This window comes from Sus scrofa, chromosome 13 (assembly GCF_054392235.1).
Source record: "Sus scrofa isolate SSC_HxYL_T2T_F1_AM1 chromosome 13, Sscrofa_HxYL_maternal_Yorkshire_Landrace_v2.0, whole genome shotgun sequence".
In the NCBI taxonomy this organism is placed as follows: domain Eukaryota; kingdom Metazoa; phylum Chordata; class Mammalia; order Artiodactyla; family Suidae; genus Sus; species Sus scrofa.
In genome coordinates this window covers 27,853,143-27,877,816 of record NC_139395.1, presented here as the reverse complement: position 1 = coordinate 27,877,816, position 24,674 = coordinate 27,853,143, and the positions used below count along the sequence as shown (strand labels likewise).

Here is a 24,674-nt window from a genome sequence, read left to right as displayed (position 1 = left end):
ATCTTAGCTGCGTCTGCAGCCCACACCACAGCTCATGACAATATCAGATCCTTAATCCGCTGAGCTAGGGAAGAGGTTGAACCCGAACCTCATGTTTACTAGTCAGATTCATTTCTGCTGCGCCACGAGAACTTCCTAACTCAGTTTATCGTGAAATCCTAACAATAACTCAAAATAACTCATGTCTATATTTTTCCCTAGTTCCTCTGCTAGTAGCTCAACTCAAGGCTTCGGCATGACTTTCTTGAGCATAGAACATAACCTAATCATAGACCACAAAACTTACTGGTTTTATTCATTAACGTAATGTGAATGTTCCAATTTATGATTTTACACTTGCATTTTGTTTCCTCTATGGAAAACTATATTTCTTTGAAACTGGAATCTGCTCACCAAGAAATCAGAAGAACTCTTGGGGTTAATTCAAATAGGATGTGATAATATTTGTATAACATTTTTTTGGACTTACTACAGAATGTACCTTTCTAAATCAAAACTTATATCTGCCAAATGCAGAATTGCTCCCTCTTTTCAAATACTGTATTAGTTATCAGGTGCTTCAAAATCCTGAAGCTTCAGGATCCACTTCTTGGATAACCTGTTCCCTCATGGCTGTTGGCAGGAGGCTTCAGTTCATTGTGTACATGGGCTGCTTGAGAGTCTTCATCACCCAGGGGCCAGGTCCAGTCAGAGGGAATAATTAAGAGCACACAAGGCAGAGCCAGAATGTCTTTTAGGATCTATCTTTGGCGTCACACATCAGCATCTCACTGGTTTCATAGGTGAGCCCCACATGTGGGAGAGGATTACACAACAGTGGCAATGCCAAGAGGCAAGGATGATGATTGAAGACCCTTTAGGAAGATAGGTACAACATCAACAAGTGACTTCTATGTGTGTGAGTTGTGGTCATAAAACATTTTTTTGTAGGTCACTGTTTCATCCTACTATTTCTAAGATTACAAATAGATCCTTGATTAGAAAAGTAACTTCAAGATTGGAAATTAGAAAAACACTAACTTTTTTTGTCTTTTTTTTTTTTTTTTGTCTTTTTAGGGCCACACCTTCAGCATATGGAGTTCCCAAGCTAGGGGTCAAGTTGGAGCTGTAGCCGCCAGCATACGCCACAGCCACAGTAACACCAGATCTGAGCTGTGTCTGCAACCTATACCATAGCTCATGGCAATGCCAGATCCTTAACCCACTGAGGGAACGAGCCCGGAGAGTGAGTCCTCATGGATGCTAGTCAGATTTGTTTCCACTGAGCCATGATGGGAACTCCCCAGAAAGACACTAATTTAAAGCTTTGTACATGAAAACACAGCAATCAAAATGGAACCAATTACCCACGTACAGATAACTCTAGACAATCACCATGAATAAATGGCTACAGCACATTTTCACCCCCATTTTATTTATCCACCCTCTCATCTTATTTCTTATAAGATGGCAGAAAAAACTATAAACTCATAGTCATGGGTTCTGGGTTCACCTTGCCTCTTGAGTCTGAGACCTTAGGTAAGTTGCAGATTCAACTACAGCTTTAATAACCTCATCTTTATCACTCAAATTGTGGTCCAAGGACCAGCAATATCATCACCAGCTTGGAATTTATGAAGATCAAAAACTGACAGACCCACTCCTTTAGAATCCAAGTTTTTAACAAGATGGGAGGTGATCTGCATAGGGCGTGTTTATCTCAAAACTGTTTCCCAGACTGAGAGCTGTGATGTCATGTTTTTACCTCTTTAAATAAAAACATCTATCGGGACTCTCTATGTAGCAGATGTCTCCAAACGGGGTTGATTGAGTGACATCTCTATGACCTCCCCTGCTGGACAGCCTCTGTTTTTCTCGGGGAAAAAGCAGAAACACGTGGCCATTTAATCTCCATACAATCTCAGTGCACAAATAAACAGAGTTGAATGTAGGGAATACATTTTTCTTTTTCATTTTGGTGTTGCTTTCTCCTAATGTTCTAATTAGGCTCATAATTAATAGTCAGTGAAAATCCAACTACAAAAGGACAAAAAGCACAAAAGATCAAATTGCAATTCTCATTAGATGATATATTTTGCTGCCTCTACTCAGACTTGCTGAAATCACCTTTATCAGTATAATGGACTGAGTGATCCTCCAATCAGAGCATTTTAGTTGATAATTGGACAGACCCTCCTTTGGCCTGGGGAAGATGCCGAGCATTGACCATTATGAGATCTTATGGGAATCTACCTGGAAAGCAATAAGCACCTGAAAAACAGAAAAGGTTCACCGTGGCAACAAGGAATTCTAACAGCCCTAAGTGAAAATGCCTTTCTCTACTCAATAATGCAGCTCTACTACTTCAAAATCATTTGTTCCGAAAAAGATCACTCAACATAAACTGACAGAAGAGAAACATCTCAGCCACAATAATGATGAAAGTTTTATTATATGTCTTACCAAAACTTCGACATTGAAATGAGGTTTTGACTATGAGATCACCAAGCTGTGATCTAGCAAGAAACAGAAATAAATGCCCTGGCCAAGATTCCATGGCCAATGTGAAGCAGATAATAGAAGCAATTATTTGACAAATTCAAGCCAAAAGGCATACTAGAGTAACAAGTCTGCTCCCTGCTAATGGTGCTCTCTGTTAGACAACCACAATTATGTGTCATTGGAGCAACAATGCTTAAACACTTCTTTTTCCCATGGGTCTTAATTTCAGTTCTTTATGAGAAAAACACTTGCTTTCTGATAATTTTCAATATTGAGTAGCCATTCCAAATTCAATTTTAGGGATGACTTTAGGAGTAAAATCATTTTTTTAATACACAAAATCAACTTCTTTGCAACACAGCCCCGTCCCCATCACTTCCATACAGCATAGGAGTAGGAAAGGTGCAAGCACAATGTTTCTATCTTTTTTTTAGAGGGCCATACCGGTGGCATATGGAAGTTCCCAGGTCAAAGTGGAGCTACCGCTGCCAGCCTATACCACAGCCACAACAACGCCAGGTTGAGCTGCATCTGCAACCTATACCACAGCTCATGGCAACGCCAGATCCTTAGACTCACTGAGCGAGGCCAGGGATTTAACCTGTATCCTCATGGATACTAGTCAGATTTGTTTCAACTGCGCCAAAACGGGAACTCCCTCTATCATTTTTTTTTAAACTTCTGATGGAGCCTAAAGAAAGTTGGCCAGATATTATCCTTGAAGTTGAGGCCAAGGTATGTTCAAAGGAAAATATCTTTTGCTTATGTTTCACTTTTGATCTGGTGCATGGCTAATTTGGTGCTGGTAAGAGGAAATGTACTAAACTGTATTATTGTAATAACAAGTTATAAAACTTATTTCAAACTGGCTTAAGCCATGTAAAGTTTCCAGGAAGGCATGGCTAGAAACTTATAACATGTTTTGACCCCTGCCCCAGCATGACATCCCAACTTGTCTCTGTTCTCCGTGATGGTTTTGTTTTCTTCTCAGCTTTATTGAGAAATAATTATATATCACAGTGTGTAAGTTTAAGGAATACAAGTGATGATTTGATGTACATATATGCAAAATGATTACCACAACAAATTTTGTTAATACATCCATCACTTCACATAGTAACAATGTTTATGTGTATGTGGCAAGAACTTTTAAGATTTCCTCTCTTGGAATTCCTGTTGTGGCTCAACTGGTTAAGAACTTGATTTGGTTCCTAGCCTTGTTCAGTGGGTTAAGCACCTGGCATTGCCATGAGCTGCTGCATAGGTCACAGATGTGGCTTAGATCCAGTGTTGCTGTGGCTGTGGTGCAGGCCTGAAGCTGCAGCTCCAATTCTATTCCTAGCCTCGGAACTTCCATATGCCTCAGGTATCCTAAAAAGAAAAGAAAAGGAAAAAAACATTCCCTCTCTTAGCAACTTTCATGTATATACTGCAGTATTATTGATGATGACTTTATTTTCAGGTAGAATCTCTCCAAGTAACAAAGAGAGCAACAGCAAACCTAGCCTTGCTTTCTTTAACTTAACTACCCAGGTGGAACAGTATAATTTCTTTCCTGATGGTCCAACAAAATCTCATGATAATCCAGGGGGCCCCATTAGGTCACAAATCCACTCAGAAGAAAAAGAAGGAGTTGACTGTTATTTATACTTTCCTGGAACACACTCTATAAATCTTAACTTTACAAATCCATCTCAAAGAGCACCACTGTTAGTGACAAGGAAATATGGGGACAACCTAAGGGACATTCAAAAGCATAGTTAAAACAAAATACGGTATTTCTATCCTCTGGAATACTTTATAAAAACTATTAAAAATGTAAAAAAATACACAAAAGGAGTCCCCATCATGGCTCAGTGGTTAATGAACCTGACAAGTAACCATGAGGACGCAGGTTGGATCCTTGGCCACGCTCAGTGGGTTAAGGATCCGGCGTTGCTGTGAGCTGTGGTGTAGGTCACAGACGTGGCTCAGATCCCACGTTGCTGTGGCTGTGGTGTAGGCCAGCAGCTACAGTTCTGATTAGACCCCTAGCGTGGGAACCTGCATATGTCGTGGGTAGGGCCCTAAAAGGCCAAAAAACAAACAAACAAAAAAACCTGCTAAAAAATTGGAGCGTTCTAAATAGATTCACATAAGGAGATATCCAAAACATATCATCAAGCGAACAAATTAACTTGAAGAATAATACATAAGCTATGATACTGTCTCCTTTTTTTTTTTAAAGAAAATACATTTTAAAAACTATAAAAACTGTATTTCTATAGGTGCAATTATGCACTTTGCACACATATAGTGGGCACATGAACATTTATAGTTGTTATCTCTGGAGAGGAAGCTGGACCAGCAGAGAATGTGTGGGGGAGTTTTAATTGTGTGTGGGTATTATTTGATTTTTTGTTAGCAAAAATAATAGGTAAAATAACCCCAAGGCGAAATATTTATATAAGCCTAATGTATTACTTTGTATTTTTAACAGAAACTTTTTTTTTTTTTTGTCTTTTGTCTTTTTATTGTTGTTGTTGTTGTTGCTATTTCTTGGGCCGCTCCCGCGGCATATGGAGGTTCGCAGGCTAGGGGTCGAATTGGAGCTGTAGCCACCGGCCTACGCCAGAGCCACAGCAACACGGGATCCGAGCCGCGTCTGCAACCTACACCACAGCTCACGGCAACACCGGATCGTGAACCCACTGAGCAACGGCAGGGACCGAACCCGCAACCTCATGGTTCCTAGTCGGATTCGTTAACCACTGCGCCACGACGGGAACTCCCAGAAACTTCTATAGGGCATATTTTTCACTGAAACCCACCTATACATTCAATGTAAAAAATACAGTCCACAGAATTATCATCATTTTATGAGGTATTGTCTGGGTTTTCTAACTGGGAAGATGCTTTAACACCTTTAAATATAAAAATAAGAAAAATTCTTGAAAAACGTTTTAGTGTAAAACCTTGGCATTTTCTAGAGCGCCTTACAATCAATTATTTATCAGTTATCCACCCCCCTAAAGACTATGAAAACAGTTTGAATCAGGTACAAGACTAATTTTTGTCAGAGATTTTAACATTTTCCCCCAAGTTGAACATAGGCATGAGCTACCACACAATAACATCATGTTAAGTATGTTTCTCCCAGGGCTCCCATCGCCATACTTACCTCCTCCCTCTGCCTGGGTTCACGTGATCTCCCTTCTTCCTGGTTTTGCACACAAAACCTTGTTTCAGTCCTACTGCAACTCTATGATGTGCCTATTATTGTCCCCATTTCTAAGTGAAAAACAGACTCACAGGTTAAATCACTTGCCCCAAACCAGGTTTTGTATACCAAACATCCCAAAGGGTTTTCCAAATCAGTTGTGCTAATTTATGCTTTCTCTAGTAATTTATGAGAGTTTCACCTATTTCACATCCTCACCAAGATTTTGTATTTTTTTTTAATTTGTAAATGTTATTGTAGGTGTACAGTGGCTTCACATTCATGTCGTCAGCACCTAATGCAATTGATCACCTTTCTTGTTTATTGGCCATGAAATACCATCCTGTGATAATTGGCTGTTCAAATAATTTGCTCTTTTTTTCTATTGTAATAGGTTATTTTATCTGGGAAGGATCTAAGATAGACCGAGATTCTACAAAAAGTGCCTCTTAGCCACTTCCTTTCCCTGATTATCAACAGTTCTGCTGTTGTACAAGGCTTCTGAGCCTTCAACAAGAAGACTGAAATCCTGCCCTTTGATGTGATTCAAACATATTCAAACATCTGCTAGACCATGATGGCCAGGTTAGAAGGCAGATTACAGAAGAGGCCAATGAGATTCTTTGATCAAAAATGCCCTAAACTACCTGGCACAGTGAGAAAGAATGGTGAATAGGGATTGAGAATCCAAGAAGAGCATGGACTCATGGTAGAGGCACCAGATGCTGAACTCACTGCAACAGTGGTGGCAAGTGTGTGCCCTGGGTGAGAAAGTCTGCATCTGGGAAGTAAGAAACCCAACTTGCTATTATAATACTTTTCAGGTAAAGCAAATTTACTGGGAGGAGTTTTTCCATCTTGAACGCTAAATGCCACAAATGGAAGAGTAGTGTTGCTATCTTGATTTTCAAGCATCTCTAGCTTTGAACCACCATGAAAATACTGCAAGTTTCCTCCATATTCCTTTTTGAAATTTTTCAAATATAAAGAAAAGTTGAAGGAATTTTTGTTGTTGTTGTTGTCTTTTTAGGGCTGTACCCACAGCATATGGAGATTCCCAGGCTAGGGGTCAAATCAGAGCTATAGCCACTTGCCTACACCACAGCCACAGCAATGTGGGATCTGAGCCACGTCTGTGACCTATACCACAGCTCACAGCAATGCTGGATGCTTAAGCCACTGAGGGAGGCCAGGGGTCAAGCCCACATCCTCATGGATACTAGTCAGATTTGTTTCCACTAAGCCACAACAGGAACTCCAGGAATTTTATATCAAAAAGACTTAGGCCCATTGCCTACCATGTGCAATTAATATTTTATATATTTGCTTTATCATATAGCTATCTATCCATTAATACGTCTTACTTTTTTATGCATTCCAGAATAAGTTGCAGGCATCAGTACACTGCCCCCAAGTACTTGAGTATGCATATCATTAACCAGAAGTCTAGTATTGCAATTTTACCAATAGAAGGCCAAAAAAAAAAAAAAAAAAAAAGTCCAATTCCCCAGCACCTACAGGAAATTAGTGGCTAAGAATTTCTTGAAATCTTAAAGACTTTTAAAGACTTAAATCTTTAAATATTTAAAGATTTCTTTAAATGAGAAAATTATTCGCCTCCCATGGCAATAGGAGGAAAGTACCAATAAACAGAATAGCCATGGATTGCATTTTGCTGGACTTAAAATTGTGTATTTTATTGGGATGGGGGGGGTAATAGGGTTTTTTTTCCCCTGAAATTCCTGTATAATTGCATCAGCCTTCCATTACATGTTTATATAAAAGTCTATTAATCCAGAAGTACAGGGACAAATAGTTTTGAGAAATTTAAAGAATATTTGTTGGTGGCCAACAGGGACCTGCCATACAGTACAGGGAACTCTACTCAGTATTCTCTGATAAGCTATATGGTCAAAGAATCTGAAAAATAATGGATGAGTGTACATGCATAACTTACTTTGTTGTACAGCAGAAATTATCACAGCATTGTAAATCAACTGTATTTCAATAATACTTTAAAAAAATTAAAAAAGAAAAAAAAAGAATATTTGTTTGCCCATTGAAGAGGCCAAAATATATCTAGAGATGATTCTTTCAAGTATTTTTCTTTAATGTCCCAATTATTTGCAAAGAGCTATTATTTAACCTCTCAAAGCTTGTCTCTCATATGGGTTGTATAAGGCATTTATGTTTAAGTCACAAACTTTCATGAAGCTTCTTTTTTGCATTAATCTACATTGTTTTATTCTATGTATGACTGGAAAAAAAAATCACTTTAAGATATTACCAAAACCTGAGGGAAATGCGTATTGGTAATTCAAGGGTACCAGCAGCATACTACTAATTTCATTTTGTTTGTGTGTTTTAAACCAGTTAGTACAGAACTAGTTTTAGTTTCCCTAAAGAGTTTTACTAATTAATCTGGGGGAAGAGGAGCTTCTATTGACACAATTCAAAGTTATAAAAAAAGTTGATGTCAATTTGATCTTCATAAATGATAGGAAAGATGAGCTGAGGCAAAAGTAAGTAATTAGGGCTCAAAATGAAGTTCCCTCATCTTTACTTAGCTTCAACTGGAAGTGCAGACACATGGTTTCTAAAATAAGCTTCTTTTAAATCAAGGGTCTATTTTTCACATTTTTGACCTTAGATATTTTCCATATCTTATTTTTATATGAAGGTATAACATTGCATAACAGAAAGTTTCAAATGCTTGGCTTCAAAATATTCTCAAATAAAAGAATGAACCTACACTATGGAAAACAGTATGGAGGTACCTTAGAAAACTATATATAGAACTACCATATGACCCAGCAATCCTGCCCTTGGGCATATATCTGTGCAAAACTTTCCTTGAAAAAGACACATACACCCATATGCTCACTGCAGCACTATTCACAATATCCAAGACATGGAAACAACCCAAATGCGATGAATAGATTAAAAAGATGTGGTATATATACATAATGGAATACTACTCAGCCATAAAAAAGAACAAAATAATGCCATTTGCAGCAACATGGATGGAACTGGAGACTCTCATACTAAGTGAAGTAAGTCAGAGAAAGACAAAGACCATATGATATCACTTATATCTGGAATTTAATATAGGGCACAAATGAATGTTTCCACAGAAAAGAAAATCATGGACATGGAGAATAGACTTGTGGTTGCCAAGAGTGAGGGGGAGGGAGGGGGATGGACTGGGAATTTGGGATTAATAGATGCAAACTATTGCCAGTGGAATGGATAAGCAATGAGATCCTGCTGTATAGCACTGGGAACTCTATCTAGTCATTTATGGTGGAGCATGATAATGTGAGAAAAAGAAATGTATGTGTTATATGTGACTGGGTCACTCTGCTGTACAGTAGAAAATTGACAGAATGCTGTAAACCAGCTATAATGGGAAAAACAAAATAAAACAAGAATGAACCTAGAAAAGGAAATCAGAAACCAATCATTTTGTAGAAAGCAAATTATTCATCTTGTCTGATGGCAGCTTCATGGGATGCTAGCATAAATCTCAAGTATCTAGAGATGACGTGAAGCTAAAAACAAAGGCAATTAAGCTGGATAGGCCTATTTTATGGCCAAACTTCCAATTCTAAGAGGTGAGGTCCAAGAACAGTGACATGTTTCTTGTGCTCTGTTTGATTTTCATTTGTTTGATGAAGAATAACTTTGACAATCTACGAATGGAATTCCCTCTCAGCTAGAAATCAAAGATAATTTGTATCAGATAATAAACTCTGGTCCAGCAATCATTAAGTAGCTGGGTGACCTTTGGAAAGACACTTCATCTTGCTGGGCATTAGTTTCAGCTTCTGAAAAATTAAGCCTCTGAACTCTGTAATTGCTATTGTCCCTTTCAGCTCTGATTTTCTATGATAACACTTAAACAACCCTTTAAGCTCAAATAATTTACATTTTGGTGCTGATCCTATAAAAGACCAATCCATAGCATCATAACTAATGAAACCAGACAAATCAGCAGTAGTCTCATGAGCAATCATGACAATAAATATTTTATATTCGAATCAGGCTGCACCATTTACAAAGCGCTTCCATACTTATTACTTTGGTGTTATTTCTTAGTTTCCTAAGACTATAGGGCTTGCAAGAAACAGGTCCCAACCAATCATTTGATTGGTTGTATTATCCATGATAATTTGCTACATTTTGTGGTCATTTTGAAGGAGGAATTCACAGAACCGGCTGTCAATGTCAAACTTTGACATTAAAGTGAGCTTTTAAAAAATACTAGTTATCTCATTCCCACACCACCACCATGTTTCCTTTAGGAAACTGGGATTAACATATACACACTACTTACATAAAATAGATAACTAACAAGGCCCTGTGTATAGTACAGGGAAATCTACTCAATACTGTGTAATAACATATATGGGAAAAGAATCTGAAAAGGAATCGATATATGTACATGTATAACTGAATCACTTTGCTGTACACCTGAAACCAGCACAACATTGTAAATCAACTACCCTCCAATAAAATTTTAATTAAAAAAATACTAGTATCTCACTTTTCCCTCCTGACAACATAATAGTGACACACAGGAGGGCAGATCTTGAAGCTTAATGCCTATTTCTCTGGAATGCTCATCTTTCGCCCCCTTTTCCTGGTCTCCACGGGAAGATCAAAGGGTATGATGGGCAGAGAGAGAATGGGCTCTAGAAAATGTATTTCAGCGTTTGCATATATCGGTCCTTACTGTATATTGGTTTTCTACCCTCTTCCTAAGCAGCATTATGAAATTCCAACATTTAAAAATGTTGCAATTGCACAAATAAAAAAGCTTACACATTTTTTTTTCCTGTGGTGGCTCAGTGGTTAACGAACCCGACTAGTATCCATGAGGATGCAGGTTCAATCCCTGGCCTCACTCAGTGGGTTAAGGATCCAGCGTTGCTGTGAGCTGTGGTATAGGTCACAGACTCGGCTCACATCCCACATTGCTGTGGCTGTGGTGTAGGCAAGCAGCTACAGCTCTGATTCGCCCCCTAGCCTGGGAACCTCCATATGCTATGGGTACAGCCCTAAAAAGACAAAAAAATAAAAAAATAAAAACGCTCCAAATCCCTTAAAGGAAGAAAAGCATAAAGGGTTTAGGCTGCATCTAAACCCCAGCCTACCTTTATGAACTAGACAATCTTGGGGAAGTTATTGAAGCTCTCTCCCATCTCAACTCTCTCGCTTATATAAAAGCACATGTGTATGCACCACCTACCAAAAGACCCACTACAAAAATTATAATCTGTCTACTGCAACGCTTATTTTTACAGCATTATCTTATACGTGATTATTAAACAGAAGAATTATTATAGTATAATTCAGAAATCAGATTGTTTTACAGACTTTTTTTTTTTTTTTCTCATCATACCAGCACCGCTAAAGGCAGCAAGTCTCAGAGGAATTTTATGGTGGTCCACATTGCACTCAGTTACCACCAATCTCTGCGTGTTGGCTCAGTTTTTCTATGTGCTCTGCTTTGAAGATGATTATTGAACTATTTTCCCTGATCTTTGTCCTTAACTCAGCAGCTGAAGCCCTTCTTGATACTCCCATAATGCTACTTTGACCTCTTTTAACAAATGAAGCTCGTGTCATTTTAACCAGCTGGTATTTTTTTGTTGTTGTTACGATTCTTAGTGCTTGCATTACAAAGTTGAAGAGATTTTAACTGGTCTTCCAAAAAGTCATTTTCCCATTATGTTTGTCACACTTTGACAAAATGTGTGAGCTTGGAGTTCCTGTTGTGACTCATCGGGTTAAAAACCCAACATAATATCTGCGAGGATATGAGTTTGATCCATGGCCTCACTCAGGGGGTTAAGGATCCAGTGTTGCCACAAGCATGTGGCATAGGTCACAAATGTAGCTTGGATTCTGTGTTGCTATGGCTGTGGCGTAAGCTGGCAGCTGCGGTTCTAATTTGAGCCCTAGCCCAGGATCTTCCATATAGTACAGGTGCAGCTGTAAAAAGAAAAAAAAATGCATAAGCTTTTTTATTTGTGCAATTGCACTATCAAGGAGCACCTGTGAGTCAGGTAACATGTACTTGGCACAGTGCTCAGCATAGGCATTTTAAATATCCACCTCCCTGCTCTTTCAAGACAGCAGTATTTCCCTTCAAAAGGCAGAGGAATAAATAAAATAATACAGAGGGTCTCTCAGAGCCCTATGGAGTGTTTCTGATAATTCATCAATTAGGCTAAATGCACAGACTATGAAGGTCAGTGCAAAGTGGGTTGGGAATTATGGCTCAATATGAAGCAACCACTGAATAAAAGGAAAAAAACTAGACCTAAGGGTCATAGTGTGCCTCATGCACCCTCTTCCATCCACTTGGTACTTCTCCCAGATAGCAGGAGAGTCTCCCGGACACTGGGGTTTTTCATGCTTATTTGTGGTTTCATTGAAAGCCCCCCTGAAAAGTGAACTGATTAATAGGTAACAGTGCTTTTTTGAATCCCTGATGGAAGCTTCCTTCTCAATACTCTCAAAGATCGCAAATATCAGGCAGCAAGTGACAGAGGGTAGCTGAGAGCAGAATCTCAGCAGCAATTAATAGAGGTCATTGAACTCCAGTTTGTGCCCAGAACAGGAAAACCCAAGTTAAATCTTTGGATTTGGCCTCTAACAGGCCTCTTACTTAATCACTCCTGTTCTACTGAAGACCACTACTGAAGTATCCCACTAAACTGGGATACCAAAAATCAAACCTGAACTGGCAGTGCAAACCTTCCAAATCAAACTGAATTATTTTTATATGCATTTATTTGTTTTGTTTTTGAATTCCACGCATGAGTAGTAATACACAGTATTTGACCTTCTCTTCCTGACTTATTACACTAAGCATAATATAGGTCCATTTACTTTGCTGCAAATGGCAGAACTTCATTGTGTTTTATGGCTGAGTTACATTCCTGTGTGTGTGTGTGTGTGTGTGTGATATCCTCTTTATCCATTCATCTATGCATGGACACTTTGGTTGCTGCCATACCTTGGCTATTGCAAATAATGCTGTTATGAACATTGGGGTATATGTATTTTTTCCAATTTTTTCCCTCTTTGGTATGGTTTTTGGAGGAACCTCCATACTGTTTTCCACAGTGGCTGTACCAATTTACATTCCTACCAAGAGCATACTAAGGTTCCTCTTCTCTAAATTCTTGCCAACATTTATTTATTAACTTTTTGATGACAGCTATTTGGACAGGTGTGAGGCAATGTTTCATTGCAGTTTTGATTTGCATTTTTTGATGATTAGCAGTGTTGAGCACATTTTCATGTGCCTGTTGACCACCTGAATATCTTCTTTGGAAAAATGCCCACTCAGATCTTTAGCTCATTTTTTAATTGGGTTGTTTGGTTTTTTTAAATTTGAACTGCATAAGGTATCTATATACTTTGGATATTAACCCCTTATCAGTCATATCATTTGCAATTTTTTTTTCCATTCAGTAAATTGTTTTTCACTTTTGAGTGTGACTGCCTTTGTTATTCAAAAGTTTCTAAGTTTAATTAGGTCTCATTCATTTATTTTTGCTTTATTTCTTTTGCCTTAGGAAATAGACTCTCAGATGGAGAGAACAAACTAGTTACCAGTGAGGAAAGGAAAGGGGGCAGGGGCAAGCTAGGGGTAGGGAATTAAGAGGTGCAAACACTGTTTATAAAATAAACAAGCAACAAGGATATATTGCACAGCACAGGGAATACAGCCATTATTTTGTAATAACTTTAAATGAATATAATCTATAAAAATATTGAATCTGTGTCGTATAGCTAAAACTAATATAATATTATAAATCAACTATATTTCAATTAAAAATAAATAAATAACTGAAATCTTGAGTCTTGGGGATTAAATTGGTGTCAAAGGAGAGGACCAACTGGATGGAGTAATTCATCCACTGCCAGAAAAAGTTGCTACACTTTCTGAATATCATGTGATGCTCTCCTCAAGCAGTTACTTTTCTCTAGTCCTTCTGCTCTGCTGAGGATGCAAAGGAAATTTGAGTCTGCCAAAACTGTCCTCAAAAGCACAATCCAGGGCCATTTTTTCAATCAGAAGAACATAACTAGCACAAGGTCGTAAAGAAAAGTAGGTACGGAAGTTCCCTGGTGGCGCAGCAGGTTAAGTATCCAGTACTATCACTGCTTCAGCTCAAGTCACTGATGTGGCCCAAGTTCAATCCCTAGTCTGCGAACTTCCATATACTGTGGGCATGGCCAAAAAAGAACAAAAAAAAAAAAAATAGCAGGTGCTCAGTACTATTACTCCTGACCATGGGCCAAAAAAGGCATTAAAAAAAATCTACTTTCGTTAGAATGATGATGTCTCTCAAAACAAAAAGCAAAGAGAAATTTAAAACACAGGTAATTGTCTATTTTATCTCTTGTAGAATACAAAACCTCACATCTAATTTGTCTCTGCTGATTATATTAATGGATGCTTTTTTCTGAACGCTCCTCCAAAATTTCAGGAACTGGACACTGAATATTTAAAGAATGACTATTTTTATCTTCCTTTCTTTCTGCTTCTCCAGATAGTGCTATTCACTTTGTCAAGCCGTTTTCTTAATAAATTCCCTTAAATTCCCATGCAACAAAGAAATGATTGTGAATCAGGAGATTATTTCTGCCCACTGTATTCTTAGCTACAGAATAAACACAGAATTATCAATGACGAAAAAGACTGGAATGAAAATTATGTAAGATCACTGCCCTGACACACAAGTGGGCTTATAGGCAAACATTCGTATATTCATTCAAAAAATATTTATTGTGGACCTATTATGTGCTTGGCACCTGAAAAATAATGGTGAACAAAATAGAGACAAGGGGAGTTCCCGCCGCAACCCAGTGGGTTAAGGATTTGGCATTGTCTCTGCAGCAGCTCAGGTTGCTGCTATGGCTCAGATTCAGTCCCTCACCCAGGGACTTCCATATGCCATGGGTGTGGACAAAAAAAAAAAAAAAAAGAAAAAGAAAAGAAGAGAGAGACACATGGTCGTTGTTCTCACAAAGATTACTGTCTGAGAGAGAAGATCAAGCAGTCGCATTAGTGGATATAAATTAAGACGAACACAGTGAAAGAAAGGGAATATAGTTCTATCAGAAACCTAATAAAGTCTCATTAAATCTTTATTAAAAAATGAAAGTAAGGAAATGGCTTAAATGATTAACCATGATGTCTAAGCTGAATAGCTGTTCCATTTTTTTCCTCTCAACATATTGCTGGGTTTAAAATTTTAAAGATAATGTGAACAGAATTCCTTGGTGGCTCCGTGGGTTAAGGATCCAGCATTGTCAGTTCTGTGGCTGGGGTCATTGCTGTGGTGTGGGTTCAATCCCTGGCATCAGAACTTCTGCATGATGTGGGTGAGGCCAAAAATAATAATAATAATAATAGGATAATGTGAAGAAAGCCTGTTTACACCCACCAGGTTCTGATGGGTGGAATAAACAAATGAATGAAGTCTTACTTTATCTCTGTTAGGATTCCTCTGAAGAAACTAAGTTCAGTGTTTATGTGGAGCTTTGCAGCTCAATTCACCCTTTCAGTTACTGTCTGTTAACCCTGAGACTTCTATGTAGATAAGCCATGAGAGGTGCTTCCTTCCTGACCGTACATCAGTATGACTTTAAATATTGTCTCTCTCATTTCTAGTCTACACTTAATAATAACAGCTGCCAAATGGGGAACGTGCCAATCATTTTACCTACATTACCTCATCACCATTTTACAGATGCAGAGTCTCAAAAAGATTAACCCACTTGTCCAAGGATACACAACCAGCAAATGTGAGACCAAAACTGGCTACCAAGCCATTCTCCTAAAGCGTACACTCTGCTGTCTCCCTACCCAAGTATTTACAGCTAAACAGAATTGTACTATAAGCTCACACTCTCCTGATACAATATTAGCATATAGGTAAAGTCTTCCTCTTGGATATAGAAGAACACTATTAACATGACAATCACTTATACAGTGTTTTCCACCCTCTGATACCAAATCCATACTGGAATTATATGGATCAAAGTTGAGGGTGCCAAGCCTTTAAGCCTCTCTCCTTTCCTGGCTCCACCACCATCTCCTAACAAAATTCAGTTGCAGGAGGTTGAGTTTTAATAGCTTGTTAAATTTTCTTCTGCACTATGGAAGTCAAGGTTTCTTTTACACACTGAAGTCCCTTAGCAGGACTCAATCAATTCTTGTTGAACTGACCTGAGAGAAGACTGTATTTGGTTAATTTATTAGTCAAGATTAATTTATTTGATTATGAAATCCACAAATTGGAGGACATTGAACACAAACTGGTTAAACTGGCAAGGTCCAGGAGTGCAGAGATCAGTGTTTGAGGAAGATGCGGAAGTGTTTTGATGTGGGATGGTGAAGCAAAACAAGCTTTGCCTCTTAATGATGTTACTACTCACGACTGCCCCCACCAGACCCTTCCTTCAGAAGGTGAGATTTAACCACACACACCTATTGGTGAGCTGCTTCTGCCACCTGATTGGAAACCCCTTAGAAAGCAGAGGATAAAAGTGCCTCTGTGGATGATTACTGGGATATTCATAGACAGCTACGGTTCCACTCTCAGGGCAAAATGCCATGCTGAGAGTCTGACCAAAGGCAACATTCTCAGCCACAGGCATTTCTCCCACTGTGCTCATACATTTTCCAAAATGCAGGACAGTGAACTCTAGATGGAACTATCTAAAAAATGAACTTGCTATATTTACATGAAGAGTTAAAGAAAATAGTTTAGACAGACAATAAAATCCTACTGTTTAACCTTGCCATTAAAGACATACAAATTAAAATACGATTTCCGTGGTGTATTAAGCTAGCAAAAACAATAGATCTTATACTCACCACATCTGTGGTGAAACAGTTGTAGCTTTATCCTGATGACAGTGCAGAAGAGTGTTCCTGCCCTTTGACACTGTAATAACATCCCCTCTGGTAATGTATCCTAAGCAAACAATTCAACATGGGAAAAAGTTTTAAGAGTTTTGTTTGGAAGGAGAAAAGATTCTTTCTCTGCTCTTGGTATTAACTGCTCCCTCAAAGAACCTTCCACTTACCCAGTATGAGATGTCTCTTGGTTCTGGTCCCTCTGGCCCACTCCCTGCTTAAGTATCAGTGTAGCTGCAAATGTCAAATCCTTGAGGAAATTCTTCTACAGCGAAAGTGCCTCCCTGGCTCTGACTCAGGAGAGAGTCTCCTTTCTTTCTTGACTTTTGTCCCATCCAGCTACCAAGGTTACTTGAATTTTTCCAGTTATTTATTTTTAAAAAGCATCTATGAAATACTTGCAAAACCATTCATAAATGATGTGAGGGTCTGAAAGCATGTGTGATTTCTCAATCTCTGGTACAAAGGATCATGGAACCAAAGATGCAAGAGGAGACACACACTAAAGAAATCTTGTAGGGCTGGTCTGATTTCTAAGGCCATGTACACAAATCTGGGCTTCCCTAGACACGTTAAAGTTGCCCAAAGAACCAGGGCCCCAGCCAGAGGATGACTTAGAATGAAGACTTGACAGTCACCTCAATGGCTTTTCCTCCTCCTAGATGAACTGGCTATTCCCTCCAAATGATTGACAGGGCCCTGAATGCTCAGCAGGAGCACTGACCCCTGCAGACGTTATCACTCACATTAGACAGGACCTCTGGGTGGGGAGCGGGGAGCAGCAGCATCACATTGCTGTGAGCAGCAGTGCTCGGCTCTGTTTACGTTTCTGCAGCAGATTATCTGAGTAGAGCCAAGGTTGCCAGCTGCCTTATGGCAAAGTGTGCCACTTCTCTTGGGAAATGGAAGGTCCTTTCTCATCCAAGCCTTTGTACTTAAAAAAATTTACCACTCTTAAGAGCCAAATTGTTTAGACCAGGACCCTCTTGCCCGTATATTAAGTCTAATCCCATTTGATAAAAATGTACTAATTACTTACTATGACCAGATACTGGACATATTCTCATTCTCAAAATACCATGTGCCTCAGAATCACCTGAAAAGCTTATTAAAACACAGAATGCTGGGTTCCACCTCTAGAGTTTTTGATTCAGTAGGTCTGGGTTGAGACATAGAAATGTTTTCTTTGTTGTTGATGTTGTTTTGTTGTTTGGGGTGTTTTTGTTTTTTGTGGATTTTTTGTTTGTTTGTTTTTGCTTTTTAGGGTCACGCATGCAGCATGAAGAAGTTCTCGGGCTAGGACACCACAGCTACAGCAACACAGGATCTGAACCACATCTGCAACAATAGCTCACAGCAATGCCAGATCCTTAAACCACTGAGTGAGGCCAGAGATTGAACCCACATCGTTATGGATATTAGACGGGTTTGTAACCTGCTGAGCCACAATGGGAACTCCCAGAAATTATGTTTTTTTAACAAGTGTCCAAGGAATGATTATGCTACTGGTGTAGAAACCATAGTTAGAGAACCAGTGCCATAGATGGCTAAAAGGTTTAGTACAAGATACAGTTAATCTAAACACAAGATCATTTTAGTGCCTGTCATGTAATCAGTGTTCAATAGATAGGTGTCGAATGGATGAATTAATAAATGAATGAAAATATAGACTGGATATAGCATGTGAGAACATGAAGCGGGGGATTGACTATGGTGTGTCATTTGAAGAAAGAAAGAGGAACTGATTGCCTTGTGCTTTGAAGGTCAAGTAGGATTTGTATAGAGAAATGGTTGGCAGAAGAAATTTCTGAGATAAGAGAACAGTGCGTCAAGGCAGAGAGGAGGGAAAGAAGATGTATATGGTGGGGACCAGTGGACAACCCAGGGGGTTGTATGCTGGCACCTCACCTCTGCCTGACTGCTGCAGCAGAAGCCACTCTGCTACTGGCCCCTCTTTCCCTCCATACCTGGAAAGTGCCTACTTCTTTTACTACTTATTTCCTCTTTTACCCTCACTGCCCTTTCCTCATTGGGCAATTGGGATATGCCTTCTCTGAAGAGCCTTTGATCCTGGGGAAGACGTGGTTGGGGTACCATCACATCTCTTCATCCCACTTCTTACAACTGGGCAGCTGTTGTAAAAGGTTCCATGCATGTAACAGAGATTTACATCAACTATGTTTCTCAGCTGCTCTCCACTTTTCTGTCTCAGCCTTTCCCCCAAAGGTCAAAAAATGTGCCATCCCAAATTCAGAGCAGCCAGATTGGTAGGGAAGTTTACATCCATAGGGGTCACCACTGAATTATGGGAAAGAGGATTCAGTGGATGCTTGACCAGAATCTTATTCTTTGGAGGTAGAGTTCCTTAGGCTGTGGCATGAAACCCAAGTGCCACATGGTAACTATTCCAAACAAATCCTTTATTTATTCTTGCTGTTTCTGTTGGCTATTTCTTCTCTCCTCTGTTACTCTACCTCTGTCTCGAACCTGTTTTCTGGCATCACCACCCAAATAAACCATCTGCATCAAGATCCTTATCTCAGGAGCTCAAACTGATATGTGACGTCAGCCTGCTTCCAATGATAATTTCCTAAATTCTTGTCTAAGATGGTAGGCAAAATTTCAAGAGCTATGGGCTTCAGCATGGTGACTTGCAAATAGAATGTGGACTAGCCAGTTTTTCTTGAGAGTGTAATGGCATTTACAGCTCTGAAGACAAAATAGTTTATTTTCAATTTGAGTGACAAATGAACTTACTGAAAATTGACTGGATTTTCCTGACATGGAATTTTAAGTGAGGACTATCTCCAGGATAATCAGAAATTCTGAACTATTGCCTTCTGGTGAGGTCTAAAATGAGTCTTAGGATGTTAGAAAGGGGAATGTAGGAGTTCCCACTGTGGTGCAGTGGGTTAAGGATCTGGCATTGACGAATCTGTGATGAAGGTCGCAGCTGCAGCTTGGATTCAATCCCAGCATGGCAACTTCTACATGCTGCTCATGAAGCCAAAAAAGGGGCAGGGGGGATATAAACCTATATGGATTGCACCTCAGTGGACACATTCATAAGATGTGAGATAAGGACACATCTCCAACCCCAGCAAAGCCCCAGGAACAGAAGGCCCTCAGCTAGGAGGTTGGAAACAACAAAAAAGCAGTCACAGGAAAGGCTCTCAGAGCCTCAGCTAGGATCTACTCCAAGCTTCTGATTCAAATTGGAAACCCAATTTTTTTTTCCAGAAATGCACAGGGCTGCTTAGCAGGAGAATTCCATAACTCCTTTTCAAGAGGATGATAGCAGATGCTTTTAGAGGAGCAAAGATGAATGGTTACCAGCATGAATACTTCTTCATTCACCCCCAGGTGCCAGGAGATCAGAATATACAATCACACAGACATGGTGCCAAGAGGAGGCTGCCCAGAGTTTTCAAGGTAGGAGGTTCCAGGAAAGCACTTGAAATTCCAAGTCCTACATGATATGATTTGAAGACAGCTGGAAACCTTTATAGGCATCTGAGGGTCTAAAAAGCACTCTAAATTTCAGTGTCTTTACTTTTTGCTAAAAGTAAATTACTGAAGATGCTGACTGGTAAATGACTTCATACAACCTTTCATTCTGATCTGAATCCATTATCTCAATTCTTCCCTTTCTTTGTTAATATTCTCAGAACATTCTTTTCCTATATACATAAAAACATCCTTTAGTGATGAATTGGTCAGATTAAAAGGCAAGAGGATGAAAACTAGAATGGATGAGAAAGAAGGTCACTGAACATCTTCCTTTGTAAATAAAGAGCTTAGTTATTTTCAACATAATTTATGCCCCAAGCTCCTCTGAAGCTAATATTTGTAGAGACCTGTATATTTCATAACATAAGTACACACACATTATATCAACTGATTCTAGTTATTACCCACTAAAATTGGGCAGGGTGGATATCCTCAACCCTATTTTAGGGATTTCAAGGGGTTTAATTGCTTATTCCAATTCTTAAGGATGATTAGTGACTTGGGACCAGAATCCAGGCCTCAAGACTCTGTCCAGTGCTTTCTCTGCTGTGCTCCACTCCCATGCCAAACGAATAGGAAGACTTCCACTTGGATAGTTTCCCTGGCAAGTCATCCTCATTCGTGGCATGTGTGTTTATCTGTCCTCTGCAAACCATGTCTTGTTTAGACTGCCTAGGTTTGAACCCTGGATCCTTCATTTGCTAGTTGTTACAGCTTTGGGAAAGTTACACACTGTCACGAAGTCATAGTTTTTCTGCCAACAGACAGGAATAAATATAATCTCTTCCTGACGAGCTGGAAGAATCAAATACACGTACAGGTGAGTCATCTTAACACAGAGTATGGGATTTAGTTGGTGCCCATAAAAAAGAACTGCTACCGTGATGATTATAATGGTGATGTTGACTGCTATCATAAAACCCAACAGGGGAGTTCCTGTTGTGGCGCAGCAGAAATGAATATGACTAGGAACCATGAGGTAAGATTCCTGGCATCACTCAGTGGGTTAAGGATCTCGTGTTGCCGCGAGCTGTAGTGTAGGTCGCAGATGCGGCTCAGATCCTGTGTTGCTATGGCTATGGTGTAGGCTGGCAGCTGTAGCTCTGTTCCCCTAGCCTGGGAACTTCCACAAGCAGTGGGCATGGCCCTAAAAAGCAAATAAAATAAAATAAAATAAAATAAAATAAAAACAAAAACAAAACAAACAAACAAAAAAAGGGTTCAGAAGCCCAAGACTGCCTGTGAATGAGGCAAACTTTTGGAATTACCTTTACACAAACACATTTATTCAAACTTTTATACAACTTAAGTGTACCCATATTAGTATATTTTAAACATTTTAAAATCCAAGGCCATAATACCTAGTCCTAGAATATCACAAAGTGTATGATTCTGTTTTTTGGTTTTGATTTTTTTTTTTTTTGTCTTTTTTTGTCTTTTTTTAAGGCCGCACCCACGGCATATGGAGGTTCCCAGGCTAGGGGTAAAATCAGAACTGTAGCTGCTGGCCTGCACCACAGCCACAGCAACGTGGCATTCAGGCCGCGTCTGATTCTTTTTCTAAAATGAAGAAACAACATTTAAATATAGAAGGAAAAAAAAAAATATATATATATATATGTCCAAACCATATATTTAAAAAACAATGGACATAGTAAACTCAAAATCAAGAAGTGATTACCTCCTGGAAGAAATCAGGGGGCTGCCAGGGAGAAGGAAAACATAGGTAGATTTAAGTTGTTAATGAATTGGTTTTGGGGTTCAATGTCAGTTTTGTAGGTACTTATTATATTATTAAATAAATATATAAATAAATGTGATGTATGTGTTTCAGTGTTTATAGTGGGTAATCAATGAAGGATTTTAATTCATCCAGTTTCAGGCCCAAACAATTAAAATTAGAAATAAAAAGAACAAGATAAGTTTGACAATTTATTTTTAAAGAGTGTCTTATATATAAGGTATGTGTAAAAGTGTGTATTTAAAGAGGATACTCATAGAGCAGACTAAATTTTTCTCAAAAAACTTGAAATTATTCTTGGGCTTTTCTCTGTTCTAATTCAATGGTCAGGTCACTGATGTTGATTCTTCATTCATCTCAGTGGTGCTCTGAGAGGGGATGTACTTCCGCAGAGTCAGATGAGCTTGGGCCTTACTAAAAACTTTCCCACATAGTAAAGCAACTGTATGAATTCTCATTTCTAAAGTCCCAGGGAAAGCACATTTACTCTGTGGGCATGGTGTGCTTTACACCAGGCCCTCTTAAATCTAGAGGCTTAATAATTTAGATCCACCCTGAAGCAGCTAGCAAAACAGAAATCTGTGAGCTAACATTTGCAAAGTGCTTAGAAGAGTGGCTGGCAAATAGTAAATGCTGTATAAGGCTTTGTTAAATGAGTAAATGTCTTCAGGAACAATGAATGCCTTTTCAACCAACTGTTACTCTACTCTTCAAAATTCTAGGATTTATTTGCCCTGAGAATAATTTGCTGAAGGTAAATGAGAACAGCTTCTGTCCTGCACTCTGTTGAACAAATTAGTAATATTTTTCATGACTTACTGCATTTTCAAGTTTGGTGTCAAGGTTCAGCCTTATAGAGTCCTAGGAAATACAGCAAATGTGGACGTTTACAGCCCTTAGATTCCAAGATGTTCTTACATGAAAGCTTTGCTCAGTTGACCGTCTCAATAAATGTCTACAACATATGTTTAGCTATTTTGCACATTGAGAGAAATTAGATATACATATTTTGCTTTGTAGAACACAGCGTGGTTATCTCTCCAACTTCTCTTCCATGCTATTTCCTCTGTCCAACAGCAGTGTGATTTTGTATAGGATTGACCTTCCCTAAGATCCAGAATGGATCCCAGCGATTAAGAAAACCCCACACCTCTTGCCAGAATGTTTGAGTTAAGAGAGGTAAAGAGAAGAGGATGGAGAATTTGTAGATGTTTGAGTATATTCTGAGTTCTGGCTGGCAGCCATCATGTGACCATGAGGAAGCAAGTCTGAGGATTAATCCAACACATGTGGAGGGCCAGGCAAAGAGAATTACTGAGAAACAGATCAGGACCTTAGTTTATGCCCAAAGGCTGCTCCATCTCAGGAATCAAATTTGTTAATTAGCTTGAACTAAAAACACTTGGCATTTCAGATTTTGACAACAGAAATGTAGAATTGGCAGAATTAAAGTAATAAATGACAGTGAAGAAGGCTCTTCTATGCATGATTAAGAAATTAATAATTCATTTTATTTAGATTCTTCTAATACTGAATATATCATAAAGAGCAAATGGAATAAGGCATGCAGAAAAATACCATCCATGACTGGTGATTTCCATAATCACATCATTCAATGAATCTGACTTGCCAGAGTGTTAAGAGGTAAAATGGCAGCAACATTTCCAATCTCTCTTTTTATGTCAATAAAATCTTCCAAATGCCTCAGTTTTTCCTACCAAAAGAATATACAAATCCTTTATTATCAGAAGGGTAGTTTCTATTGATTTATGTGTGCCAGTTTCTTATTTTAGAAATTTCACTCCAATACCATTGATTTTGGATATTTCCATATCAGAGGTTTTCTGAACTGACTAGGGCTCTGTTTCCTGACCCTGTCTCGGTGCAATTGTTTCTCTGATGAAGATACATTGAAATTAAAAAAGGTAACTTGCATAACACTGCCACAGGAGTGGCAAAACAATGATAAAAGTTCAAAACTCTAATTTCTTTATCCAATGCTCTGCTGAGTTCATCATGAAATAGATTAGAAAAATATTGTATCAGTCAGCTGTTGCTGTGTAACAAACCACTTCAAAAGTCAATGTCTTAAAATTATTTATCTCTATAAATCTGTAGGTTGGCTGGAATGGCTCTGCTTCAGATTTATCCCCATAAATCTGTGGGTTGGCAGCTTTGTGGGGCTACTCCACTTGTGTCTCAGCTTCCTTGGCAAGTAGAATGTTCTTCTCATGGAAATGGCAAAGGTGCAAAAAAAAAAAAAAAAAGATGACCCAACTGCACATGTATATTTAAAGCCCTTGGGTTGAATGTGATCAACTTCCCATTGGCCAAGATATGTCACATGGCCAGGTTCAAAGTTAAGGAGAAGAAAAATTAGGGTCAGTAATTCAATCTACTACAAGTATAAACAGACTAGGAGCATTAAATAAAAAATATGCTTCCTAAAGTAAAGTTAACAAAACACAAATGAGGTTTGTTATGAAGAGAAATGCAGGAGGGCATTGCAGTTATGTTGTGACCTGGGTAATGCATGCAAAGCAGATACCTCATCTGAATCATGTTCATTTACTTAGCTTGAGATGAGAATTATTGCTATAAATTTCTCATTAAGTATTAAATCACATCTTTCTCATCCAGGCCAATTATCCTGCATGTAACTAACTCCAAGGAAACTCCATCTAGGCTCTGATTTGTGTATAAATAGAAGAATTTATGAAAGACAGATAAGCAAAATACCTTTTTCTCCAACATTTAAAGTCAATTTTCAGATTTTGTCAGGACCACTGAATTTA

General features: G+C 38.7%; 1 long non-coding RNA gene across 1 annotated transcript in view; it reads right to left on the bottom strand.

Moving 5' to 3' along the window:
* LOC106505556 (uncharacterized) overlaps window positions 1-24,674 on the bottom strand; it is a 492,239-nt gene that overhangs the window by 82,131 nt on the left and 385,434 nt on the right. The window contains exon 7 of the long non-coding RNA XR_014822526.1: window positions 16,587-16,686. This is a non-coding gene — a long non-coding RNA (uncharacterized LOC106505556). The remainder of the gene's footprint in view (window positions 1-16,586; window positions 16,687-24,674) is intronic.